Source organism: Anas platyrhynchos, chromosome 3 (genome assembly GCF_047663525.1).
Source record: "Anas platyrhynchos isolate ZD024472 breed Pekin duck chromosome 3, IASCAAS_PekinDuck_T2T, whole genome shotgun sequence".
Classification (NCBI taxonomy): Eukaryota; Metazoa; Chordata; class Aves; order Anseriformes; family Anatidae; genus Anas; species Anas platyrhynchos.
This window is the reverse complement of record NC_092589.1, coordinates 81,622,458-81,637,596: the sequence shown is the minus strand read 5'-3', so window position 1 is coordinate 81,637,596 and position 15,139 is coordinate 81,622,458. Positions and strand designations below refer to the sequence as shown.

General features: G+C 35.2%; 1 long non-coding RNA gene across 1 annotated transcript; it reads left to right on the top strand.

Annotated features, from left to right (window-relative positions):
• Nucleotides 1–7,723: 7,723 nt before the first annotated feature.
• On the top strand, nt 7,724–14,859 carry LOC140002049 (uncharacterized). The gene is made up of 3 exons (XR_011807905.1): nt 7,724–7,838; nt 9,754–9,842; nt 14,736–14,859. It is a non-coding gene; the product is annotated as an uncharacterized lncRNA (long non-coding RNA).
• The last annotated feature ends 280 nt before the right edge of the window (nt 14,860–15,139 follow it).

Sequence of the window (15,139 nt, the reverse complement as noted above, 5' to 3'; positions counted from 1 at the left end):
CTCAAATTACAAAGGTGTAACTGTAACTACTATGCATGCAACTAATTTATCAACTGGCTAGGTACTGACAGAATCATAGAATCATAGAATATCCCAAGTAGGAAGGGACCCATAAGGATCATCAAGTCCACCTTCTGGCACCACACAGATCTACCCAAAAATTCAGACCATGTGACTAAGTGCACAGTCCAAATGCTTCTTAAACTCCAACAGGCTTGGTACAGTGACTTCTTATAGTACAGTGCTAAGAATCTATATATTTAACTTTTTCTTATAAATTCATGGGTATTCAGTTGATAAAGGCAATATTTTCATTCCTTCATCACATTACAGTTTTGTGTGTTTTCCCTTTTTTCCTTTTTTCCTTTTTTTTTTTTTTTTTTTTTTTTTTTTCTTAAAGCAGTGTGTTACTGGCATTATACTGATACTCATGACACCCATACCTATGGATGCAGAGCCTGGAGGCAAGTTCACATTCAGGAACTGGAATATGGGAGAGAGTAGCTTGCAAGTTACATATGAATAAATAGCCCCCTTTGTGATTGTTAAACTTAGCAATACGAAGAAGAGGAAGAAGCTACACAGGCTGAAAATGTGTATTTCTAAATAAGAAATCTTATGTTTCAGTGGATGGTCATCTTGTCAGCACAAATACAATCTTTGGAAGATGACTTGTTAGTGACTAGATATTTTTCCTCTCCTGAAAATAGGTGTTGGCCGTTTCTCTAGTTTCTTTTGCAGACTCAGTCCCAAAGCAAAGCAGAATCACACTGACAGCAGAAAGATTAATCCAGTTAAGTGTTTAGTGATTCTGAGAGTGAATGTGTTCACATCAGTTGTGCAAATGTTGTTTGTGGAGATAGTTCACAATATGCTTATTGAGCTATTAGGACTTGCTCCAAGCTCATGTTGGTTCAAGAAGATGGATAGTGAACTGGGGGACTTCGGTCTAATAAAAGAGCATTGAACGCAGGAGGACCAGCAAAGGAAGATGAAGAACAGCAGAAGAGAAGATAGTGAATGGCCTAAACACTCAGGTTGGAGAGGGGAACAGGAAAAGAACTGAAGCAGAAAATTAAACGGTCTGATACTGACTTTGAATAATGGCTATAGATCACCCTGAATCTTACTGCGCTAGTAAGATGTGTGCATCTTACTGCACACATATTAACACTCCCCAGCTGTGATCAGTTTTGTTAAGGTGCAAGGCACTTTCTATCTCTTTCTCTCTCTTTCCTTATATGAATATCCATCCCTAATAAGGATGGATAAGGATATCCATCCCTTAATAAGGAAGGTCTAACTACTTAAAAGACTGTTCCATAGTAAAAATCTCTTTGAAATCTTTTGGAAAATTTGGGTATTTCCTTCTCCTTTCATTAACTCCTTCTGAAAAGTTGGTCCTCCTGTGAGCCCTTCACTCATCAGAATCTAATTATTATTGCCATCCATTTAGGTTTGGCTGCCTGGGTCTAGCTATCAGACGTAGCCTCATGGGAAATCAGACTTGCTGAGATATTTCTTAGCACTGCCAGTTACCTCTCTGGTGGGAGTCACTTTTTTTCTGCTTTCATTAACTCTTTTTCTGTTTTCCTGTTGACCACTCTTTAAAACCCACAATCATTGTATTCCCACAGTGAGATCATTGTATTCCCACAGCAAAACACCCAAGCCATGGATTTTGAATTGTAAAAATTATAGCTGGAAGAGATCAATTAGGTTATCCCACTAGTATTGCAAGATTATATCCCACACTGTAGTTTTCTACTGTTTTGTTCAGTCTGATTTTAAAAGCCTTAAGGGATAGGGTTTCTGCACTTTCTCTAGAAAATTTTTCAACAGTTTAATATAGCTTACTGTCAATAGGATGATTTATTGTTTTCTTTTTCATCTACATATTTCTCTGCATAATGCATTTCCATGACCCTTAAGTTACATTCTTTTGAAAATATTTGAAATCAAATATTTTTCCTTGATGAACATTATATGGGGTTTGATGTTCAGCATAAATAATAGATGTCCACTATGGAACACATAAAGCATTCAGTCTTTTTCTCTTCTTTTGTTCTTTCAAACATGTACCTATTGATAAAATATGAAAAATTCCTTAAAAAGGATTTCCTACTTAAACAACCCTTTGGATAAATAAATAAATAAATAAATAAATAAAAGTATGGAATCTTGAATCTACATCTAAGTAAAGTATAATATTTATGGATAAAATGATCTTTCCTAGAGAAGAGAAGCTCACTATATCCAATTATTTCTTTGTCTATTTTTCTAGCCACTTATTGCCTGGTTGCAGTGTCCCCAGTCTGTCCAAAGTCACTGCTTATGTTTCTTTTGACAACCTGTAAGTTTGAGAATGTTTTTATCCTTTTCTAGTATTCTTATTGACATATACTAATTTTAAACTACTTGTTGTGCTGCTTCCAGACCTGGTCAGTGAAATCCTGCCCAAAGCCCATAATGTTCTTCCAGATTTTATTTGAATTCCCTTACTGGAAGAGTCTCTTACAATACTCTTTTTCACTTTCTTTCTTTGTCACTATGCACACATGGAAAAAAGAAAATAATTTTAAAACATCTAGTTCTCCTTGCTTAAACAGGTTTTTACTTATTTTTTTCTATGTAGTTTTGCTTGCATTGCACAGTTTCATACTTACAACTTGATGCATTTAACGTACACAGGCACTGAAGTGTTTATACATGCATTAGTAGGGCACCAACACAACAAAAAGTGAATAGAAGAAGCTGAAGAGAATTTATTGAGGAAAACAAGTAGTGGAAACTATTCAGAAAAGTCTTCTGAATTTAATAGGATATTTTCAGGAAGTGAAACAAAGAAATGCTTCATTTTGCATGTACTTATGTTTACAATAGAAAAATGATGGTCTTTTGACACCTGATTCTAGTTTAAACCCATAAAATGGATGATTCCCATCTGCTTTACAGGTATATCAAAAACAAAAGTAGGCTGCAACTTAGTAAATCAATCTAACCATTCAGAACTTTCATATGCTCAGGTGAAAAGAGTTTGACTTAAAGATGCTTAAGAGCTTGTTTTGATAAAATATACATATATATTTAACTTTTCTCAAAACACTAAAAATCAAACAAAACCAAAAATGAAAGGAAAGCATTGTTTGTTCTTGTTTTCTAGGTAACAATATTTGCCACAAAAATATTTTTCTTTGGAGAAATATACACAGTTTTAATTAACAACACTTTCAGCCATACCTGAGCCAGATACCTGCCTATCCAGAGTAATTAGAAGAAACGTTGTACTGCACTTCATGCTATGTTAACACTGTTAGAGTTTATGTTACTTAAGTATTTTCCTCAGAAATGTTATCTTTTATTTTATTTATTTTATTTTATTTTATTTTATTTTATTTTATTTTATTTTATTTTATTTTATTTTATTTTATTTTATTTTATTTATTATTATTATTTTTTCCAATGGCAAGGACCTGGAAAGTATTCAAATGAGGATGGCTTCAGAGGAAGCTTTCCTTTGTCATTTGTCACTGCCAAAATTCATCAGTAATATGGTACCATGAGAGGGAAATGCTGAAAGACTAAGGAAAAAAAAAATAGTGGAACTTTTAAGCATGATATTGAAATGAAATGTAGAGCAATGCCCCTAAAGAAAACCAGTGCTTACTTTGTTAGTTGCTGTGAAGCAAGGAAATGTAGACATGGAGGCATCATTTATCTTCTTTTTGCCCACAGGGGCTCCTTTCATTAGCCTGCTTGACTTTTAAAATTTCCAACTTGCTTGATAAAATTGCAGACTTGTAACGATTTCACTCAGCTGAAGAATAGGTTAGTAGGAGCTCCTTTCCACACTCTTCCCTGACCTACGGAACAGAGAGATTGCTGTTTTCTGATTCCCTCCTGCTCCTTCGTAGAGCAAGGACAGGATTCTCACTCTTTGGAAGGAAAGATGTTTAGATGTAGAGCTTAGGGATATGGTTTAGTGGGGACTGTTAGCGTTAGGTCAGAGGTTGGATTCGATGATCTTGAGGTCTCTTCCAACCTAGAAATTCTGTGATTCTGTGATTCTGTGATTCTGTGAATCGGCAAAAGAAGGGTGGAGAGGAAAGAAAAGGAAAGGAAAAGAGAAAGGGGCAGATAGGGAGTTAAATTATTACAATTTTCTCAGAGGCATAAAGGATAGTTAGCTATGCAACTGCCCTCCTCCTTTTCTTTTTCAACAGCTCTGTCATAAAGGCAAAATCTAATCGAGTCTTTGAATTAATTCAGTTTCTGTAATTTAACATGCCTCATTGACTTGTGCCTAAGGGATTTCCACATGGTCTCTCATCCAAGTGCTAAGCAGGCCCTGGAGTACTTAACTTCAAAACAGGATCAGGTACATTCAGATTATATGACTAAATCTCCTAGAGTCCTATGTTTTTTTCTTTTAAAATCAGTTCTGTGAAAGGCAGAGTTATGGTATCATGACAACAAAGTCTCTTCAGCTGCAGAATACAGTTCTTGCAAGAACCCTGAAAAATATCATGCTTCATAGTAGATAGGTTAAGCATTAACGTACCATGGAAAGAGAGTTGATTATATGTTATTTTCACAGAATCACAGAATCAGAGTATTGTCTAGGTTGGACGAGACCTCAAGATCATCGAGTCCAACCTCTGACCTAACACTAACAAGTCCTCCGCTAAACCATATCACTAAGTTCAACATCTAAATGTCTTTTAAAGACCTCTAGAGATGGTGACTCCACTACTTCCCTGGGTAGCCCATTCTAATGCCTCACAACCCTCGCAGTAAAGAAGTTCTTCCTAATATGCAGCCTAAAACACCCCTGGTGCAACTTTAGCTTTTTCCCCTCATCCTGTCACCAGGCATGTGGGACCAACCCCCACCTCTCTACAGCCTCCTTTAATGTACTTATAAAGAGTGATAAGGTCACCCCTGAGCCTCCTTTTCTCTAGGCTGAACAAACCCAGCTCCCTTTTCCTTACATCATAAACTGTGAACATGAGGAAGTAAAAGAAAATGAAATATCCAATGCCACACCAAGAATCAGTGTTAGAGTCAGGGTCAGAACTCAGGACATCTTCACCACCAAGGCCATAGCTCAGGCCACTCTAAGCGAGGTAGAGATTTTCTAGTTCCTGCACTGTAGAACTGCTTGAGATCCTTCTTTGTCTTATTAGAGGGCATGAAACATACTGAAAAATGACCAATGTTTTAAGGAGAGATATGAGATTATGATATTTTGGTCCAGACACATTAAGGAGTGTGAAAACCCTAGAGGTGTTGAACACCTTCAGTCACTACAGAAGTCATATGAGGTATGGGATATCATTATTATTATACATCATTAAATCCATTCTGTGTTCCTCTGGACTTTGCACCAAACACAGTATTTATAGTGAAATAAAATTTGATTTGACACCTGAAAAATTTAAAGGCACAAGTAGCAGACAAGCTTTCAACTTATCCCTCTGACTCTCCTGAATAATTTTGTACTACCGTGTTATCAGTGGTGAACTAAATAATTAGGTTCAATAACAAGCAGAAAGACCAATTGCTCCCTCCTTTCAGTGCTAAGCTAATTCATTCTGTGGCAGCTGGGTGGAGGGGTGGCATATTCAGAGATATCCCCTTAAGTTATCTTTCAGCAGAACAGTAAAAACATGCAAATTACTAAATAACTTCAGTGCTGCTTGACAACTTATATTATGAAATTCATGATGAAACTACAGTATATTTTTCCAATAGCAGGGGAAGAACAAATAAAGGCAAAATATTTTAAAAGAACAGGAAAAAAAAAGCATAGGGAAGACAACTGCATCTTTTTATCAATGGTGAGGATACTTGGTAGACAGACAAACAATTCAATTTCAGTGTTGGTGTTTTTCAGAATGTATACAGCAAGTTTTTAAAGGCATTAGGCTTCATTTATTCAGTTGTAATGTGTGAATCATTAGCTGCTGGTCTTTCTAAAAAGTTGTTGTAAACCAATCAGAAACTAATTCCTGCATTGCACAAAAAGCTGAGGTAATGTAATCAGAACTGGAAGTCTGTATCTTTCCACAGCAGATTGAGAAAACTGTCGTGGTTCAGATTTGTGAGACAGTTGCTTTGGTAACAGAGCCCTGGGGATTTAATTCTTAATTTCCAAGTATTTTCTTTTTGGAATCTCTGTCCTTTAGGTAGGTAATAGACACTCGTCTGTGAACTCCTTTTAGAGGTTCTTTTCTTCAATAAGCACAATTCAGTCACCTTCCAGTTACATTCCATGGAAACTTCACGTTTGGAGTGTTGTAGCTCTTTAAACTGTTCTCCTCAGGCTTCATATCCAAAGCCCGTGGCAATCAATGGAAGTCTTTCCACTTATTTAAATAACTATTGAACTGGATTCATTTTTTTTTTTTAATTATTATTTATTATTATTATTATTTTTAAATCTTGCTAGTGTTTTTTAATTTGTAAAATACATTTTGAGGTTTTATTTTTTTCCTTTTTTGTTTTTTGTTTTCATTTTTGTTTTCCTTTTCCTTTGTTTGTCATTGCCTTTCTCCTCTCCCCCCCTCTCCCCTCCCTCCACTTCCCCTTTATTTTAAAACCATAGACATCATCTTCCAGTTATTAACTCAGTCAGGCTTTTCTCAATTTTCCAGCAAAAGTTTTAAAGAAATCTGTTCTCAGAAGGAATAAACATAGTTCATCACTAGTGGAATGAAATTAACTCAATAACACCTGTGTCAATACATACTTATTCTTCCAGAGCTTTTGTTTAACTCTCATGCTTGATCCTTTCCTGCTTGAGCTCATCCTTTTGTATTGAATACATAAGATTTTTAATATCTAAATTAAATGTTTCTCATGCTCTTTGAAACAACTGATGTATTCTTTTACTTTTTTTTTTTTTTTTTTTTCCCTCTCTGTCTCTCTTTAGTATGCTCATTAACTAGCATTTTTTATTTATACTTGGGGTGAAGGTGCTGTTTATAGTTTTGTTTCAACAGAACATCTTCTTGATATGAGACTTGCTATTTTTGAGACTTTATCTGCCAGGCTTTAGATAGCATAGAGGCATGGAAACTTTTACTCACTTTCACTTGTCATGTAATCTCATTTCATATTATACATTTACAACATTTTCTACACTTCGGCACTGCCTATTATGCTAAAGTGCTATGTTTGCAATCCTGTTAGCAATGTCTCTTCAAAAGAAAAAAAATATATTTTTTTTTGCATGAAGAAAGTTTGTCTCTTGCTCAACCAACTGTAGGTGTCACAGAGAGAGAAACTCTATAGATGACTGGTAGGATTTGTATGTTTTGAGGATATTTTTAGTCTTTCGAAGAACTCTAAGTGAATTACTATTGATACAAATCATCTCTATATTTATATTACTAAAGTCCATATTTAAAGAATGTTGTCAAATCTGTAGAAAGAATGGTGCCAAGGGAAATGGACAATTCTTTGTGGAGGAGTTTGAAATGAGAGACAGCTGCTCAAGATGCGGGGCAGATAACCATGGCTAGTATAGATGGTAAGTGCTGAGGGTTATCAGTATCAAATTGCAAAATCAATATCCTCTTACACCAGCTTCTTGGGAATGACACCAAGTGGTGCTTGATTTCTTAGCATCGTTTAAATATCACTGAGCTGAAATGCCATGGGAGGCACATGATAGATACAGACTATAGTGCACAGAGGCAGAGCTTGTGTTTGGTTACCATGGTGACAGCAATAGAGCTATCTGTCTGCAGGCAAAGAGAGTGGTAAAGACAAAAAGAAGTGGGAGACCTGAAGCAAAAAAAGGTTGGATAAGGCTACTCAAGGCCGTCTGACATGTACGTAGTCAAAATACACATTTGTTTAGGGAAACAGGCAGCAGGAGACAGCAGAGGATTCCTTGCTGCCTTCTTTGATTTGCCAAATTCATATGGCAGCTACTTGAGCTGATGTGAAGTGCTGAAGAGTTGGGAGAATTAGCAGTCTTTCAGCTCTGTACATTCTTCCACCCCCCACACCTTCTTCAACATCCCAGAAATAGTACTAGCAATCCTGTCTTTCCAAGGTTTTTTCCTGGCTCTGTGTCCCAGTTCTGCCAATTATCAGGGCAAGAACAACTCATTCAGCCTTTTCTAGGCATTAAGCACAGTAAAATTTGAGAAGTCTTTATCCGCTTCTGATGCTGTGTGTTTCCTTTAAGAGACTAAATACCAAATAGAAGACAATTTGAATTTGAAGTCAGGAGTGAAACTGGGATGAACTCAATAAGGGAGCTGGAATAGAGAATAAATAAGTGTTATAAGATCAATGGAAAATTGAGAGAGGTTTGTCAAGAAGTCTATAATGCTAATCAAAGCACAAAAGCCAAATTTTTGATGATGGTTTGCTAATTATTTTTTGTAAGCATGTAGCTAACATCTGATTTGCACAAATGTTGAGAAGTCCATGCAAGAATGATACCAAAGGGGTTATATGCAGAGTTTATATAGTTCAAGACTTTTATAGTTAAATCTTTACAAAAATAATTTCTTCAGATTCAAATTGACCACTTCAAATTTATTGATACTGTGGACTTCTATTTTTCTAAACCGTAGTATCTCAGCTGAGAATAGAGAAAATGTTTCAAAAGGGTGCTGTAAAAATGAATGCGTGATAGAGATGAGTTACACAGAAAAGCCCATGAGGAAATTAATAATTCTATCTTCCAATCAGTGTTATAACTGTATTCTATAAATAAGGCCCAGAGCTACACAGTGAAGGATAAGGAGGAAACAAAATACTGAATTGCTACTCATTAAATGAGTACCGTCTCCTCTGCACTGAATGAAATAGGGAAAAAAATGTATATGACTATGTAATTAAAAAATATATCATTATGTATTCACAAGAGGGAGCCAGATTAGAGCAATCTGAATTCTGACATTTTCTAATTTTGAGGGCTTACAAAACAGATTATTTTGTGAGCCATGGAAACTAAAACTTTAGGCTGCCTTATATGGTCATATATTCTCCACAGAAACTCTTATCTTTCACCAATTTCAGAAAAATTCAGCAATTTTTCAAGGGCCGTAAGGGTCCTTTCAGTTTGAGATTAAATGTGTAAAGGTAGGTGTCTTCAGATAGTAGGTACCTGCAGAGAGTGGGTGACTAAACTGTTACAGTCAGTAAAGACTTAGACTTAATTCAGTTGCCTGCACAAACGTTCAGTGCTATTTTAAATAAACTTATATATCCCGTCTGGTTTTCTGCTACTACTGCAGGAGAGTAAGTATCCTATGTACAAATCACCTAACCCACACAATGACTGAGTATGTTTCAAATAGTGAAGGTGACCAAATACATCTCAAGTAATTGTGGACACCTGACCACAGAATCATACTCGAAGACGGTTCAGCTGATGAAACCTAGGGAGTGGGTTAGTGTCATCTGATGTAACTTGATCACCTGAATCATTCTCTAGGCTCAGCTGACTGAATTGACAAGATCTTTATTGACTAAAATGGGACCTAAAATGAGAACCTTAAATACCTAAATTAATTTAGATATCTGTGTGAAACTGAATTCTGTGTCAAATACCTGAAAATAAAAACCTATGTTCTCTTAATATACCTTTTTGTGGGAAAGGCAGAATGACGTCAACATCTATCAGTTGTACATCGGCAATCCCTTTCCAATTATCACGAATATATTAAGTGATCACACAGGACTTCTGTAGCTTCTGATGAGCTGTGGTTCATGTTATCTCTTGTCTAGATAGAAAATAAAAACCTCATCATTGAAGATGGGAGGAAACATGAAAAGGAGCTCTGGAGGACAAGGGAGACAACAGAGGATATTGTCTGGTAATATGAGAAGGATCTAGAAATAGCAAAATCATGACATTACATACAGTATGGTATTGCAATGTGGAATAAGTGAAACATGAAATGTATGGCTGGTCATGGAAATATACTTTCACTGGTTCCTTTGTTCATAGACAATACATTTTATAGGATATTTAAATTTGCATAGTTGGTAAGTGGTTTATTTTCTATACAGAAGAACATGATTTCTTTCATTTTACGTGTTGCTTTGTTTTGTATTGGTATTACCAGTATTTTCTCAGTCAGTGACTTGAATAATAGATAAGTAGAAATATACTAGATACATTACTCCTATCAAGTGATGAGCTTGTGTTTTGAGTTCATGTCCAAGTCAACGTCTTCTGTCTCCTTTTACTTATTAGCTTTAAGACCACATAGCTTAGTTTAAATCCAGGAGGCTTTGGATAGATGTTATCTTGTAAAGGCTTCCTATAAGGTGAATCTCCCAGATAAATAGCTTTTAAGAGTCATTATACTTTAATAAAAACTTACAATTTTTTTCTAAGTCAAAATTAATTAGTTACAGCACTTCACTGGATTTGGTTGGTGTCTCTGTATTTGTCCATTGTCCATAAGCAGACTCCAGTTTATCAAGTGAAATTCTTACATGCATGAAGTTATTAGATAGCAGAGTTCTTAAAATATCAGTAAAACAGACAAAAATAGAATACACGCAAATAAATGCCCCAAATGCTGTTCATAAGGAATATATGGGATATTAGACCTCTTGAGTCACTGCACTATGAAGGCTGACTAAAGTCCCACCATGACAACCTGAGGTCTGGTGATCTCCTTCATTACAGGAGATAACGAGACAAAGCAACAAAGGAATGCAAGTGCTGAGTAAACCTAAGGACAATGAGATGCTAGACATGAGCTGAAGTATGAGATGAGTGAGCTCATCACAAACACCACATTCACATTTAACTGGTTTGAAAGGACTGAGCATGGGAGATAAGAAAAGGTATAAAATAAGTAATCTCCTACTCTCAGTTTGGACTCCAGTTTAGCTGGTCTGTATACTGACAACTCTCTCATTAGCAGTAGATGCCATGATACCAGCTGCCAGGGAAGACACAATTCAACACAGGCTTCTTGAGTGTGCTGAGGATATTCTGGGGAAAACCCAAACCAAAGGAGTAGCTTACAGGGCGTGGGTAAGAGCAATAACTTGTGCCTCCATGTTGTTTGAAGAAAGACCTTAAAGAATCAATTGACTGTAACTATCTACCATTTCCCATTTATCTCTTCTGTATTTTATCTGACGCTCAGTTTCTCATCATTTCCTGACTCACTTCTCCCAACACACTTTATACAATTCTCTTTTTATGGATGCTCTTGTTGCAGTAGCCTGCAACATTTTGTATTCCTGCTGCCCCATTTTCCTCCCAACCCACCACTGTCTGAAGCCTCCACGTGTGTTCTCTGTTCTCAGACAGTAGAAACTGGAATAAATGGGGTTGTGTTTCAGGTGATACAACTATTAATCAGCTAGTTTCAAAAGGGTGCTGTGAAAATGATGCTATGTAAAGAAGGAGCTGGAGCCCCGTTTGTCACCTCAGTCTACTACTGTCATCACAAACAAGGGTTTCAGTTCATCCAGCCACTGAGCCTAGTTCAGAATCAACGCTATGGTACTGTAGGTAATTCCCTTTGAGAGGAAATTTAGACACTTGATTCTATTTTTCAGTCGATTGGTCTCTTTCCAAGCTTCCCAGTTTACATTACACCCCTGCTTGGATTGTCAATGAATTTCTAGCAACAGCAGCAGCAGAAGTCATTTTACGTAGCACATCCCACTGTGGATTGTGTATGAAATTTATGCCTGTAATTTTTGTATATAAAGCCTCACTATTGTGTCTGTAGGCATTTTATAAACCTCAGAATGAATAACAAGGATATTCACAGCCCACGCCCCCACACTCCATTATAGATATGCTACAATCAGCTGGGAGTCATGACATTTATCAACTGCTGAAGGGTAATGCAGTTTATCACTTTTTAATGAATTATATTCTGTACTGCTCATTTCCAGAACAGATAAATACAGTCAAGGACATCCTGGAGGAGCAAGTTTTGCTGATTTTTTTTTTTTATAAGTTTAATAATATTTAGTTGGATTCTTCCCCATAGATTGTGGTCTGTTTCTGTTGTACAAAACCAGAGTTCGGTACTTGAAGACATGGTATTAAGCACAGATGATGCATAATCAATAAAAGTGTATACAAAGGGCTTCAGTTCCCTGAAGGGGTTGAAGAGAGATACACAGCAGAGCACCTTGCCTTATGTGGTCATCAGTCAAAGGAGAGCACATCAAAGTCCGAACTGTCAGGTTGAAGTAGTTCGTGCTTGTAGTTCATAGAAACAACTTTAATTGTGTGAAATCTAAATGCTTTTAATTTTAAAATTCAGGTAGAGCTTGAGAAAAAGCCTGCTGAAGTCAATCTCCCAAATGTGTATGTGTTCTCAATGTGGATAACCTGAGAGAGAGAGAGAGAGAAAAAGGTTGAAAACGGGAACCAGATCTGTCTAGGAGATGACAAGTCTGTATTTCTGCTGTTTTCTGGAATTTGAAAGAAATGACAAGACAGATCTAGGCATAAAAACAAACAAACAACAACAACAGAAAACACTACCAAACCAAATAAAACATGTCAAAAAAATAAATAAAATCTATTAATGATTGTTAAAAAGGTTATGTTTCTACAGTGTTTGGCTTTGGTAAAATTAGTTATGAGTTATCTATTATATAAACTATATAATTATTTATCTATAAAATAGATCAATTACAATAATAGATCAACAACAATAAATAGATCAATTGATCTATAAAATAGGTCAATTACATAGGAACATTAAATAGATAAATTTTCATAGGAACATTATAAAAGTTTGAAATCTAGAACCTTTTCATATGTATCAGCAGTGGTCTTTTTACAGATGTAATGGATATGGATAGCTGCTCCAAGTTAATATCCAAATATTACTTAATCTATCACAACCAGTTTATTTGACATAGCTGTTGGCAATACATCATATTTTTATAGCAGGAATTTAAGAACAATTTTAAATACCCTTTTCAGTGATAACATTCCCTCTCACTTTTCTTTTTATTTATTTATGTATTTATTTATTTAATAAATGTGCATTGTAAAGTTTCTTAATGTTTTTATTTTTTTGTTTGTTTATAGATATAGTCCACGATCAACCCCTTTTGTGCCTTATGTACTCTATTGCATATTCTACTATCACTATTCATATTTTTTACTGTTACAGACAGCTTATTTAATATATCACTTTTTTTTTGTCATTACATACTTCTTTCTTATGCCTTACTCAAAAAAATTATGATCTGGGCCTTGATTCAGCAAATTTTTCACTCTGTACATATGTGTATAAAGCATTCAAACCATTAGAATTTTGCTGAATATTTTTTAAGATCACCACTAAATATAAAACCCTTTGAAAATGCCTCTGGTTTGATTTTTTTGTATGTTTGTTTGCCTTTTGAATAAAATATTCATATTTAAAAAAGGACCAAACATTTTCTATCTAATATTTCTTTTCTTTTAATAGTTCTGGAATTTCATGCTACAATAATATAATCTGAACTACTTAGTGCAGTAAAACTGGAGAATTAATATGGGAGAATACTATCATTAATTAAAATGTTTAAGTCAAGACCTTACAAATAGTTATTAGCTTGTGTTGCCTTACTTGAACGTTGCCTTACGTAGTTAGGCCTTACTGAAGTTATTCATTTTCAGACAAGAATGAATAGGATAATATTTAGATTTATTTAAGAGTTATGTGGGAAGATGAGTGAAAAGTGTTCATGATTTGTAAATAAAATGCTCTAAATGAATCCATACAATCTGGAATTAACTACAAGTAAGTTTTATGAAGGAGCTGGAGATAATTGAATGTTAAAATGTTTAGAAAATATAATTATCTTATGTCTATTTCAATACTTATGTACTGTCAAATTATGTATTCTTTTATTTAACAAAGACAAAAATATTCTGCAATAATAAATAAGAAATTCACATTTTGTTCTATTTGAGTTTAAATATAACTTTTACTTTATTTTATTTTACTTTATTTTATTTTACTTTATTTTATTTTACTTTATTTTATTTTACTTTATTTTATTTTACTTTATTTTATTTTACTTTATTGTAAAGGAAAATAAACCACATTTGATGATGATATTATAAAATGGGCTTCAGACTAAAGGAAATTTTTACTCTCCAGCCAACAACTCTTTTTACCAAAGGGTGTATGATGGAGACTCCAAACACAATGACAGTTGTATTTTTATGGATAGCAACACTGTAACAAGTCTCCCATGGCTGCAAATTGTATCCTTTTAAGTGTACTTCACAATTTGAAAAATATTTAAGTAATCACAGTTTCAGAGTTATCATCTGATAATGCCTGGGAATTGCTGACCCAAGGGACTAATTCCAAACATTACTAGAAAATGACATTGCTCATGTCAGTGTGGAAGTGTCTTGGTGAATATAAACTGTAATATAAAAGCATTTGCAAGCAATTTGGCCATCTGCCGTTTCCTGTCGATATTGTTTAAGAACAAGCTCATAGCTTCACACACACACACACACACACACACACACACACACACAAAAGCCAGTGTGCCAGCACCTGCAGTAAAAGTCTTTGAGATCTCAAGAGGACTTAGTCATATTTTTTCCCTCCCCTCTCATAACTGCACATTGTCTCATGATGATAATAGAGAAGGACTGGAGTTTAGACCTTGCTGTGGAATTATCCCCACATATGGAAGTTGCTTTTCTCAACTCTCAACCTTCCTTGAATTAGTAAGTTGTTCCTTTTGTAACCCTGCATTAGCTCTACTTGCCGACCAGCTGGAATGAAGACACCCCAGAGGCTGCCCAAGGCAGAGGAAGAGGCGTATATGAAGGACAGTTAAATTACATTGTATAAGTTACCAACATGTAATGGTTTATTGTCATTTTGTGTTTCATTACTGTATCTCCTTTACATCACTCTGTTTGCACTTGGTGTTGTAAGGTTGATAGATCCAGCCACCTGCATCCCTCTGGAATGGGAAAAGCTTAAGCTACAGAAAGAGTAGTGTCAAGATAATGCTACATATGGCCAAATATAAAAAGAGAGTATTCACTATGTCCTTTCTTTTCTGTGACCTCTCATGACCGTGAAGTTTTTTGAGTTTTCAAGCAACTGAAAGGAAATTAAGGCAATCTTTTTATTTTATTTTTATTTTTTCCTGC